Genomic DNA, 13,179 nt, shown 5'->3' on the forward strand with positions numbered 1-13,179 from the left:
TTTCATACTGTTACCCATTTGTATCTATTCAGTTATTACCCGTTCACCTGAGTCTAGTAACTGAGGATGATGAAATCATCCATTGCTAAAGAATGAATTCAATTCAATTTTATTTATATAGCGCCAAATCACAACAAAAGTCGCCTCAAGGCGCTTGAATGAAGTCAGCTGTGATTTGGTGTCTCCTCTTTGAGAAAAATCCTCCCCAGTGTCTCCTTCCTGTCGCTGCTCTATTCATTCATCCAGTCTGTCATTCTAAAACCATGGTACATGGGCTCCCTCTAGTGGTACGCGGGAATCCCCCCCCCCCCCAAGGGAAAAAATAAAAAAATGTAAGATTAAATAATGTTCTGATCAGGCACGTGCAGAGGTGGGGGTGGGGGGGCTAGAGGGGCTTGAGCACCCGCCCCTTTCCTGATGGGTGCCCAAGGTGCCCTTTTGTTGAGGCAACTATTAAAAAAAAAAAATATATATATATATATATATATATATATATATATATTTAATGTGTGTGTGCGTGCGGAGTCTTGTCTGTGCCCCTCAACAATAATATTTAACTATTAATCACAATTTTGCTAAATAAAAGGATCTAGCTTGCATCAGTCACATGATCACATTTAACCAATGATCGCCCTTAACGGCAGAACGCGCTCGTTACGAGCCGGGAACGAGCTCACAAAGAGCACGCGCATTTTTTCCGGTCCGGAGCTGTAGGAGAAACACAAGTTAACTCAGAGACACAGACTGATGCGACAAAACCAGTAAGTAGGTGTACAGCGTACACTGTAGTGTATAGCACCCAGGAGTATTAGCTTATTTTGTACACGTTGGTAAGCTGTCTTGTTGCAACTGACGAACTGAAACAAACTGCAACAGCGCGACAAACATTACCTGTCCTTTTATTAACTGCACAAGTAGTGCTGGTCATAGCTGCTGGCTACCTGTGTAAGGCTGTCATGGGTCTGTAGCTCTGTCACCGTTTTAGGGAACATATTTAGTTTTAAAGTATTTAGAAACATATTTAGTTTTAAAGCAAGTTACAGGGCTTTTCCTGCCTTTCTGGAGGGATTATATTTCACTAAAAAACGATCTAATATGCATGTCCACATAATTATGCATTATTATAATTATAATATATTAAAAAAACACTGTATTTTAAAGAACATACATTAAGAAGCAGATTATATTAGATTTATATTTTAAATAAGACAAAATTTGGATTTTACAGCAGTAAAATTATTGTATCTCTACAGTTTAAAAATGTAATAAGCTTTGCCCTGCACAGAGTGGATAGTGAAACAAATGGAATCATCATAATGACATTATTTCATATTTATTACTTCCCCCTCCTCATTGCTTTATTATTGTAGCTCTAGTAATAAATAATAATAATTAAAAAAAAAAGATTCTGGATCAACACCATGATGCCCATAGTATATACAGTATTCTGAAGAAAGTCTAAAATGTCATTGTGTGTGCGTGCATGTGTGTGTTTTATTTAGATGGATTTTAAAAAAAAATATTACTCATGATATAACATTGTCCAGACATGCCTGGTAAGGACATGAGGAGGAAACAGTAGGAGCTGTGTGAGGCTATAACATTTTTCTGTCATCATTTTATTTTAGATTAAGTGCAAGAGTTGTTAGGTGTGGATAATTAGATTATAGTTTATTGCAATAGCAAGTTGTGCCTTGTTCTCAGATAGACAGCAAGTGGAGAGTGATATATGAAATGATGGGATGGAAGGAAGAAGAGAAGCAAAGAGTGAATCACAGGCAGAGCCTAAATTATTTCTCACAGTTTTTTGTTGCCTTATGGTTCCAAGCGCTGTCACCAATCTTTGCATTTTGTTATTATCTCATGACACTTGTTTAATCAGCTACCATCTCTCCTATGGACTTTTTAATGTTTACAGTCTCAGATCAACTCAGCCCTGCCCTCCAGCACTATCCACAGCAACCCCTCAACAGCAACATTGTACCCATCAGGTAAAGCATCGGCTACGTTTGCTTTGCCTTGTTGCCCATATTAGATTCTTGATGAATGTGTGTTGTTGTTATTCAGCCTGGTTCAATGTGCCCCTTTTTAACTTTGAGCACCCGCCCCTTTAAACCTCTCTGCACAGCCCTGGTTCTGATTGATGGATTTCTGAAGATGTACAGTACAGTGGCCCCTAGAGACAAAGCACGTACAAACTCCAAAGCACGTACAAACTCCAAAATTTGTATGTGCTTTGGAGTTTGTACATGCTTTGTCTCTAGGGGCCACTGTAGTACAGCTCTACAGAAAACTAAACAGTAGTAAGGTTTGTAGGGTTACTGAAGCTGGGCTAGCCGGTATATAAAGGTGTGCTACGTGATCACTAACTACACAGCTATGGTTGAAATAATATAAACACATTAGCACACTGAAGCTGGAGGATTCAAGATTCTTTATTCATCACATGCATAGTTATACAAGTATAACATGCAGTTAAATGTAATCTGACATGCTCCTCGACATGTGCAAAAGGGGGAGAGAAGAAGAACGTTATATATTATATACATTAGGTGAATGTGCAATAGTAGCATTGTATGCAGCAAGCAGGTGAATTCTTTACATTAAGTGAATTAAATAAGAGTAGACAATCTGAACGTTTTAGAAAATAGACAATATTAACATATTTAAAATTAACACAGGGACTTCCACAGCCTTTTTTTTTTTTTTTTTTTTTTTTTTTTTGTGTCCCGTTTGGATCTTTAGCCATCAGAATTGTTGTCTTAAGGCCAAGAAAGATGCCAAGCGGATTTATTTTACCAAGTGGATCATCATGGCCTTGCCATATTGGTCCATTTGATTGACCTTTATTATAATTATGTATTTATTTTTTTTGGGTTGCTACAAACGGGACAGACATGACTAGGGGATAGGACAGGGAGAAAGAATGAAAGAAAGAGAGGGAGAGAAAGAAAACCAAAGGGGAGAAGAGACGGTGAGAAGGGGGGGAAGAAAGAAAACAAACAAACAAACAAAACACCTGGATCACCTGTATGAAGAAAAAAAAAACAGAAGAGAAAGCAAATAACAAAGAGCAACATAATAAAAAAACAGCACCTTCACAATAAACTAGCTAGCAGTAGAGATAACAGTAGTTACTAAATAATAAACGATATTGTGCAGCACGCAAGATAGACAGCGCACAATATGCTTTGAGGCAGCAGCCAAGAAAGGTGTAGTCCGCGTCTGTGAACACCTGTGTGTACACCTGTGTGGATCAGCATGCTTGTATTCCAAAGGTTTCTCCATGTAACGATCTGCTAGGGAGTGTGGGGAGCCATAGCCCCGTCCACCAGGGTATGAAGCAGGTATGGAGGAGATCCAGGCCCCAGATATCCAGAGGCCCCAGAGTACAAGGACCCGAGGAGGACCACCAAAGGGGGAGGAACTGTGCCACCCTACTGGGAAGAGCTGAGTAGAGCCCCAAACGAGAGGTCACCCCGCAGCTATGGAGCAGAGGCCAGAGGGGGTTGCAGTGGCGTGCCCGTGGGCTCTGCCGGCAGCCAGCTGTGCCAGAGAGGACCGAGCTTCAGGCCCAGAGGCCTGAGGGCATCCCACCCCCCGGAAGGAGCCCAGCCGGGCCACAGGCGCCTGGCCCCGCCAATCGGCCACCAGGAGTGAGCCGGTACATACATGAGCGCCCAGCCCCAGACGACAAGGACCACCAACACACCAACGTCTGAGGGCATCAGCCACCGGCAGGGAGTGTGGTGAGGGGAGATAGGCCTCCGTACTTTAGAGGGCCTGAGATGTACCCAGAGAGGTTGAGTCTAAGACCCAACCTGACATATAGACACAGACGAACAGGCACACGCGGACACAAACATGCATTCCCACCCCATATGCACAACCAAATACTCGGCACTCACCCAACGTGTAGACAGACACAAATAGACACTGCACAGACAGTCACACTCCCCAAACATACTCTATATCCCAGGTCCAGGTACCCCCGCCCTCAGAGGGGCAAGCCGCACCTAGACCCAGGAGATGTAACCCTTCTCTCTGGGGTGGAGGCAAGCGGACCACCTCCTTATCTGCAGTAGCAGGGAGGCCCCGCATCCCAGACCCCAGTCTGACGGCCAGCACCTCCTCCCAGCCCCCCAGCCCTGACGGCTAACAGAACCGGGGTGAGTGAAGACCTCAAACCTCCCTACGCCCGCTCATATGTAGTGTTGCTGTGTGCTGTTCTAAAGTGCATTTAAAACTCAGGAGAGCATGGTACTAGCTTCCTCTCAGAGAGCAGCACGGCTCCTCCCGAAAACCCTTAGTGTCTAAAGCATTTAAAATTGAGGGTAGGGCACTAGCGCCAGAGGTGGGTTGGAGTACACCGACCATCCTCTGGATGCTGTAAAACGTGCCCACCCCCAAGGCCCTATATGTATGTGTTATGTGAGAGTGTGAGTAATGTGGATGTCTAGGTTGCAGAATAAAATTGAGGCACAGAAGAGGCGGCCAGAAGGGGATAGAGGGAGAGTGCCTCCCCTGCACCCTGGTGACATACCTGCACCCCAAGGTGGGTGTGGTATAGCGGGAATAGGGAGGCAGCTGAGGATGGGGAGGGAAGAAAGGGAGGGGCAAGCGGCCCCTCCCTGGGGCCAGCTCCCCCGCTGACCCCAGTAGGCACCCCCACTCTGGAACCCACCAGGGCAAGGGGGCCTAGGCCCATCCGGTCCGGGGCCCGCAGCAGCAGCACCGCCCAGCCCCACAGAGTCCGGGGCAGCCCACCCGACTCCACCCCAGAGAAAACTGCACCCACCCCATCATCCAATCATCTCTCAAACTATACAAGACAATAGACACCCAGGTTGACTTCATTCTCCACCTCTCCTATATATCTCCCCCCACCTGCAGAGTGAGCTCCTGTAGTGAGGAGACCACCTGCAAAGATATAACAACTCCCCACCAGTTAGAGAGCCCCCTAGTTGGGCCGATGCACCAGAGGTCCCCTGCACCCACCCGCCCACTGCTCCGGTGACACAACAGCCAGGACCCAAGCCCCCAAGGCCCGGCCCCAGACCCCCTAGCCTCCACGCCCGTCCCGGACCCTCCCAGGGGCAGCCAGGCTACCAGGCCAGTAACCAACGTCCGCCAGCACAGACCCTCCCCCATCTCTGCTGTACGCAGCCACAAGGAAAACACCATCTAAGAGCCCCCAGAGCTCCTAACCAGGTCATGGCCACATCCCCCAGGTTAGGCCTTCTAGGGAAACGTCCCTAGGGACTCCCCAGACGCCCTAAGGCCGTCCCTAACCCCATATCAACCACAATAGAGATAGATTGAAAATGTGACGTCATTCAGGGGTAAAACCGCAAAGAATTCTGGGAACTCGTGGCAAGAGGTACTAGTGCACGCAGGCTTTCAATTGAAATCAGTTATACAGCGATAAAAAGAAACACAAAAAATGGCAAGAAGCTGTTGTATTATTAACTGCAATAGCCGGTCGCATGACAGCCACGGAAAGCTGACGGGTAAAGAGATCGGTTGTTATCGGATTACGTCGTTGAAGAGAAATTGTTCGAGCCATGTTTCCGAAGTAACAAAGAGGCGACGGGTGGCCTGGATTGCAGCCATTCAAAGATCAAATATAACGTCTCAGAACACTCCAGCTCACATGTTAGTCTGCTCCAAGCATTTCCACAAAGGTCAGTGTTTTGTAGTAGTTAATACGTCATTTTTCTTAACATAATTGGTGATATAGGTTACAAGCAAGGCTGGCGCTGAATAGAAATTGTGGCGCTATGCTCCTTTGTTTATTATGCATAAATAGTGAATTGTCCTGACACAATATTGCGTTTCGCTTCTGTTATTATGGTACATTGACAAAAACATATACTTTTATTCACAGGGTAAAACAGTTTTTTTGTATCACTAATTGCCCAGTACGATTACAGCATACAATATTATTGTCACTGCTATATTTCTGTAATGCATACCAGAAATTATTTCCACTACTAATTAATTACCGTTGAGCTCAAAGGTCCTATTAATAAACGGTTAACGAATGTGTATTTATGAAGACGATTTGTGAGACTGGTAAACTTATGATATGTACGATGGTCTTTCGTTCTACACGGTGCATTTCAAGGTCCTGTACCCATCCGTTGGTAAACTGGGGCTTGTTGCAGTGACCTGAAGTTACTAAACTTCACGAGTGTATGCACTCACTCCAAGAAGCGTATAATTGTAAATATGAGCGTGGTGAAAGTTGGGCAGCACGCTAACGTATTTTGTCCCTCTGTGTGCTCGTAAGGGTCTAACCCTTTCACTCCTTTGATTTTTTTTTCCTCGTATCTTTTCTTTGAGTTTTCATCAAGTCTGTCTTTGTACGGACCGGCATTGTTCTCCTTCGTTTTGTACATACCTTTTTCGGGGGCAAAGAAAAAGCAAGAATTTATTGGAACCGAAGAATGAACGTTTTGTGGTGCTGCAAATGCTTGCATTTCATGCGGTACTTGGATTGTTTTGCCACGAGTTCCCAGCATGTAATGTGCGAAAGTCACGTGGTCTGTCAATCTCTATAGCGAAGGCAGGACCAAACCATGACCCCCCACCCCCACTAGGTGATGAAGCCGATCAAAGGAGCCCAAAGGGATTGATCAAATGTGATGGCAGAGGTTGTATCAAGACTAATGTGATCTATTAGATGGTTTTTATATTGGTTAGAATTAAGATTATTTTTTAATTTTTCCAGTTAATGAGGATAGGGCTGCTCGATTATGGCAAAAATGATAATCACGATTATTTTCACTGAAATTGAGATCACGATTATTTGACGATATTTATTTAACCCTTTAAGACCTACTATAGAACCAAGTCCGCCAGAGCTTATATTATTTTTTTACATGTTGTAGTGCCATTTATGGGAGCATTTCAAGTTGCTATACAACTGTTATAGCCCATATTTTAATAATATGTATGCATTAAGTCCATAGTAACTACATTAATTGCAAAAAAGTGCAATAAACTACAAAAAAAAATTGAAAATCGTTTTTGTTTGTTTTTTTACATATATTTCTACTTGGAGAAATTTAAGAGGTTTATCCCTCAAAACTTTAAATACAAAAAAGTTGCAAAAAATAGTTTACAACAACAGGAAACTTATTTTGAGTGTGTTCATAGTTTTATTTTGGAGATACACCAATTTTTATATACTGCAGGAAAAACAAAAAAACAATCCTATGATGCAAATTTTCAAAGAAAACAGCAGGTGCATCAAAATAAACTATTTCCAGCAGTGCAATTCGAGTTCTAAGCATCCCAGAAACTATTCAGAAAAGTCAAACATGACCAGTATAGGCCTTTAAGGCCTACAAGTAAAAAAAACTACATTTCCGCGAAAATGACGTCACTTCCGGTTTCGGCCAGGAAATGGCGGACATGTGATAGTTCGCGCTGACGCCTGTTTCACTGTGGGAAGTGTTACGAACAGCTGATCGGATCAGCAAAGCGTGTTTCTGGAATATTATGTTTTTGTTCCTGCAAGCGCTTTTTATGCAATTTTTGCAAAGCTATATGTGGAAGGAAACCGTGACCGAGGACAAGCTGATGGCATCAGATGTAAGTACAACTCCTCTGGTTTCATATGCAAAACAAATTATTGCGCTAGCTTACATGGTCCAGGTTCTACAGGGATTTAAAAATAGTTACACAAAACGGAGCGTGCTGCTCTGACGGCTTTAAAGGGTTAACAATGACTTTAAAAAATAATATAAAATAGTGTGCAACACCACTGAAGTTTTTTTTTTTTTACCTCTCTTTTCAACCAACGGCAGTCACTCTCCTCTCCAAATAACTTCTGCTTAGCTTTCCGAGCTTCCCTCGGGTCCTCTTAATCAGCGGTCTCCAACCTTTTTTGCACCACGGACCGGTTTATGCCCGATAATATTTTCACGGACCGGCCTTTAAGGTGTCGCGGATAAACGAGGGAGGGGCTAATAATCGGCTCAGTCATTTTTAATGATCGTTGAAAGCCCAGATCGTAATCGTGATTAAAATTCGATTAATTGAGCAGCCCTAAATGAGGACCATTTTCTTGGCAATGCAGTGTTTTGGAAATGACAGTCTTCACTAGTGGGGATAGTTACAAAGCTTTCTTCGTTATGAATTAGCATTCCTTTTTTTTTAAATTTTTTTTTTATTACTTAGTTTTTAATAGAGGTTTTACATATTTTTACAACAGAAAAGGAAAACAACCAAAAACAACCATAACAAAACAAGCAGTCGACTGAAAAGCACAGCTTTTTCCCACAAAGCAATTCTGGCAGTGAGAACATGACTTTATATTCATGAATTGACAGCACATCTACAGATGTAAGAGCAGCCTAGGAGAGGCATGCAGAAGTTTATATAGATGTGAGTAGGCACAAACAGGGCAACCACCCACACATGCAGGGCCTTGGAGTGGGGGTATGTCACCAGGGTGCAGAGGAGGCTACCCCCCCCCCCCCCCCCCCCCCCCCTCCCCTTCTGGCTGCCTCTGCCTCAATTTTATCCCACAACTTAGACATTCACATTATTCACACTCTCATTACACATACATATAGGATCTTGGGGGTGGGCACAATCACGGAGTCCAAATTACCATCAGGGTGTATACCTCACCCCTGACGTCGTTGCCCACCTCTCAATTTTAAATACACTTAGTCATTGAGGGCTAGCAGGAGGGACTATGCGCTTACCTGCTGCTCCTTGGCAGGTAGCTCCATGCCCTCCTGGGTTTTAATTGCACCTTAGAACACATATGCATCAACACTACAATGAGCGGGTGGAGGGAGGTTTGGAGTCTTCTCCCACCCCCATTCTCTGCGGCCTGCTGGAGCGGGAGGGCTAGTAGGAGGAGTTGGCCGTCCGACTGCGGTCTGGGGTGTGGGGCCTCCCTGCTGCTGCGGAGTCGGGGTGGTCTGCCTCTCCCCACCGCAGGGAAAAGGGTAACACCACCCGGGTCTGGGTGCAATTCCCCCCTCCAGGGGCAAGGGTACCTAGACCCGGTTTGTAGAGTACGCTTGGGGAGTGTGATTGTGTGTACAGCGTCTCTTTATGTCTGTCTCCACGTTGGTTGAGTGTGGAGTGAGTGCATATGAGAGTATGAGGGTGGGAATGGATGTTTGTGTCTGTGTGTGCCTGTATGTCTGTGTCTATATGTCAGGTTGGGTATCAGACGCCACCTCTCTGGGGACACCTCAGGCCCTCCAAGGTTTGGAGGCCTATCTCCACCCACCACCACTTCCCCTGCCGGTGGCGGACTCCCTCAGGTGTCGGTGTGTTGGTGGTTCTTTGTGTCTGGGGGTGGGCGTCCGGGTACACACCGGCTCACTCCTTGGCGGCCGCTTGTCGGGGCCTGGGGCCTGAGGCTCGCTCGGGCCCCTTTGGAGGTGGGGTGCCCCCGGCCTCTCGGCCTGGGGCTCGGTCACTCAGGCACAGCTGGGGGCCGGCGGAGCTCACGGGCGCGTCACTGCAACTCCCCCTGACTTCTGCTCCGCGGCTGCTGGGCGAGCCCTCATCTGGGACTCTCCTCAGCTCTTACTGGAACAGTGGCGCGGCTGCCCCTCTGTTGGTCTTCCATGGTCTCTTGTGTTCTGGGGGCCTCTGGATGTCTGGAGTTTTGATCTCCTCCATACCCGCTTCACACCCTGGAGGATGGGGCTGTGGCCCCCCCTGATCCACACAGGTATGCACACATGGGTATTCACAGACGCGGACTAAAGCTTTCTTGGCTGCTGCCTCAAAGCACACTGTGCGCTGTCTATCTTGCGTGCTGCACAATATCGTTTATTATTTAGTAAATATTGATATCTATGACTAGCTAGTTTATTGTGATGGTGCTTTGTTTTCTCTATTATTATGTTGCTCTTTGTTGTTTGCTGTCTCCTCTGTTTGTTTTTTTTGTTTGTTTGTTTTTTTTCTCCATACAGGTGACCCAGGAGTTCTTTTTTTTTTCTCTCTCTTCCCCCCCTTCTCACCGTCTCTTCTCCCCTTTGGTTTTCTTTCTTTCTCTCCCCCTCTTTCTCTCATTCATTCCCCCTGTCCTATTTATTAAAAAAAAAAAAAAAAAAAAAGACAAAGGATGAACTGAAGCTCTGCCATCACGTAATGTCGCATACTGCTGTTTCTGATGTCATTTAAAAAAAAAAAAAAAAAAAAAAAAAAAAAAAAAAGGAGAAAGAAAAAATAAATTTAATTAAAAAAAACCCCAAACAAACAACAGTCGAATTTCGGATATATTTCAACCACTTGTCCCATCTTGTGGTATAAATATTAGCTTGCAGCCTTAACAAAAAGGTAAGTTTTTCCATTTTATGAATCTCCTCAACAACGCTCAACCAGTCGTCCAGAACAGGGGGTCAGTACAGAGCCACTTACGAGTAATTGCTTTTTTTGCTGCAGCAGTAAGAATCTTCAGGAGATATAATAATAATAATAATAATAATAATAATAATGGATACTTTATTGATCCCCATGGGGAAATTACTTGTTTTTCTCTGCATTTGACCCATTCACTCAGTGAAGCAGTGGGCAGCCCACTAAGCAGGCGCCCGGGGAGCAGTGTGTAGGGACGGTACCTTGCTCAGGGGTACCTCAGGGTAGCCGTTAAGTGGATTCGAACCGCCGACCTTCCGATCATGGGGCGACCACTTTACCTACTGAGCTATCCCTGCCCAATTATATTTGTCATTGCTTGTTAATTCTTCGGGTAGGTCTCCTAAATAAAATTTTATGACAGGATGTTGTTTTGATTTAAAGCCTATAGTCTGTTCTATCTTTGATATAACATCTTCCCAAAATTTAGAAAGTTTTCGACACGACCAGAATATGTGGGTATGGTTTGCAACAGTTTCCCCACAGCTCCTCCAGCATGAAGAATTTCCCCGTGTTTGTTGTTTTGGTGTTATGAAAAATCGTACCAGGTTTTTCCAACTAAATTCTCGCCAGTATGCAGAGGATGAGGTTGAAATGGCAGTCTCACACATATTGTCCCATTGCTCAGAAGTTATAACTGAGGACAACTCTCTCTCCCATCTTTCCTTTATATAATCTGTTGAAGTTCCCCTACTTTTCAATATGCCCTGGTAGAGTTTAGAGATAACTGACTTACATCCCTTATAGTATGTTTGTAAAATCAGATTAATTATTTCATTGGATTGTGTATTAATTTCTTTAGTCACTTTTGAGGACAAATACTGCCGTAATTGTAGGTATCTGAAAAAAATCACTTTTTCCTAGCTCATATTTTTCTTGTAATGTTTGAAAAATTTGCAGGCCATTCTTATCCAGTATTTTACAGTATACATTAATGCCTTTATGTGACCAGTTCTTAAATTGTAACTCCAATTGGTTTGGTTTAAACTCAGAGTCATAAGCCACCCACTTAAGTACTTGAATGTGGTTCCTTAGATTTAGTTCTTTCACTAACTCAAACCAGATAAGCAATGTAAAAGATGCGAAAGGGTTCAGTTCTTTCTGGTAGGCTGTTGCCAGCTTCTGATCTCCTATCAAGGCTTGTATTGGAATGACCCCACACATATTCTCAATGTCTTTCCATCGGGCCCCATAAGTGTCATCACAACATTGTATAATTATTTTGAGTTGAGCAGCAAGGTAGTAATCTCTGAGACTTGGGAGGGAGAAGCCACCTTTATCTTTAAGGATTAATAATGTGCTATATTTAATTCTAGGTTTCCGCCCCCTCCAAATAAATCGAGATATTTGTTTGTCCCAGTCATGGAACTGAGATTTGGGGATTTTGATCGGTAGAGACATAAACAGATACAGTAGTCTGGGTAGGACTGACATTTTAATGACCTCCATTCTCGCACTAAAATCAAAAACAAGTGTTGACCATTGAGTGAGGTCCTCTTTAATCTTTTGGTTCACAGGCTCAAAGTTTTTTTTTTTTATACAAGTCATCTAACGATTTAGTCAGCCATACTCCTAAATATCTAATTGCTTTCAGAGACCAATCAACAGAAAAACATTTTTTAACCTCACTCGACGGGCTATAGTTAAAACTTAAAATTTGTGTTTTTCCTATGTTGAGTTTGTAACCAGAATACATCCCAAACCTTCCCAGCAAATCTAAAAGGGTCCAGATGAACTGGTCTAGATTTGACAAGTACAAAAGGACATCATCAGCATATAAGGCTATTTTGTGTTCTCTTGAATTAACTACGACCCCATGAATACTATTATTTTCTCTTATTGCCTGTGCTAAAGGTTCAATGTAAAGAGCGAAAAGAGTCTGAGACAAGGGACAACCTTGACGAGTAGATCTTTCCAACTTTATACGGTCCGTGACTCGTCCATTTATCTTGATTCTCGCGGTAGGCATTGAATATAATGTCTTAATACTGTTAATGGAGTTTTCAGCAAAACCAAATCTTTCTAGGACCAAAAACAAATACCTCTAGCTCACGCAATCAAAGGCCTTTTCGGCATCCAGACTAATTAGTACCGCTTTATGATTATTTTCTCTTACATTATTGATTATGTGGAGAGAGCGTCTTATGTTGTCTTGGGTTTGCCAGCCCCCAACAAATCCAGTTTGATCTTCATCAATCAAATCTGGGATGAATGAGTTTATCCTATTAGATATAATTGAGGCGTAAAGCTTATAACCTTGGTTTAGGACTGATATCGGCCTATATGAGCGGCACAGCATTTTGTTCTTACCGTCTTTAGGTATAATTGTTATGATCGCCTCAGACCATGATTGAACTGGACATATTCTCTAATGTCCAGTTCAATGACCTTAGCAAAACTGGAAGCACCTCCACCTCAAATGCCTTATACCACTCAGCCGGCAGGCCTTCTGTACCTGGTGTTTTGTTATTTTTTAGTTTCTTTAAGGCCATTTCCAATTCTTCTTTCTGAATCTGTTTGTTTAGGCATTCATTTTGACACTCACCAATTGATGGCAAATCTAATGAATTAAGAAACATTTTTATATCTTCTGTGTTGGCTTGTGCAGGTTGTGCATATAACATTTTGCAATAGGTTTGGAATGCCAAGTCAATTCCTTCCAGGTCACTTTGTAATTTCCCAGTTTGGGGATCAAGGACTAGCATACGTTTTTATTGAACATTTGAAGAACCAGCAAAAAGAAAACAGAAACTCTTGTAGAGGACATAAAGTCAGAGATAA

At 43.5% G+C, this 13,179-nt stretch overlaps 1 protein-coding gene across 5 annotated transcripts in view; it reads left to right on the forward strand.

The window, feature by feature from the left end:
• The first annotated feature begins 669 nt into the window (after positions 1-669).
• nrg1 (neuregulin 1) overlaps positions 670-13,179 on the forward strand; it is an 81,485-nt gene continuing 68,975 nt past the window's right edge. For all 5 annotated transcript variants that reach the window (XM_080876004.1, XM_080876005.1, XM_080876006.1 and 2 more), the window contains exons 1-2: positions 670-761; positions 1,919-1,991. The gene's annotated coding sequence lies outside the window, so the exon portion shown is untranslated. The remainder of the gene's footprint in view (positions 762-1,918; positions 1,992-13,179) is intronic.

Source organism: Rhamphochromis sp. 'chilingali' (assembly GCF_963969265.1).
Source record: "Rhamphochromis sp. 'chilingali' genome assembly, chromosome: 2".
Classification (NCBI taxonomy): Eukaryota; Metazoa; Chordata; class Actinopteri; order Cichliformes; family Cichlidae; genus Rhamphochromis; species Rhamphochromis sp. 'chilingali'.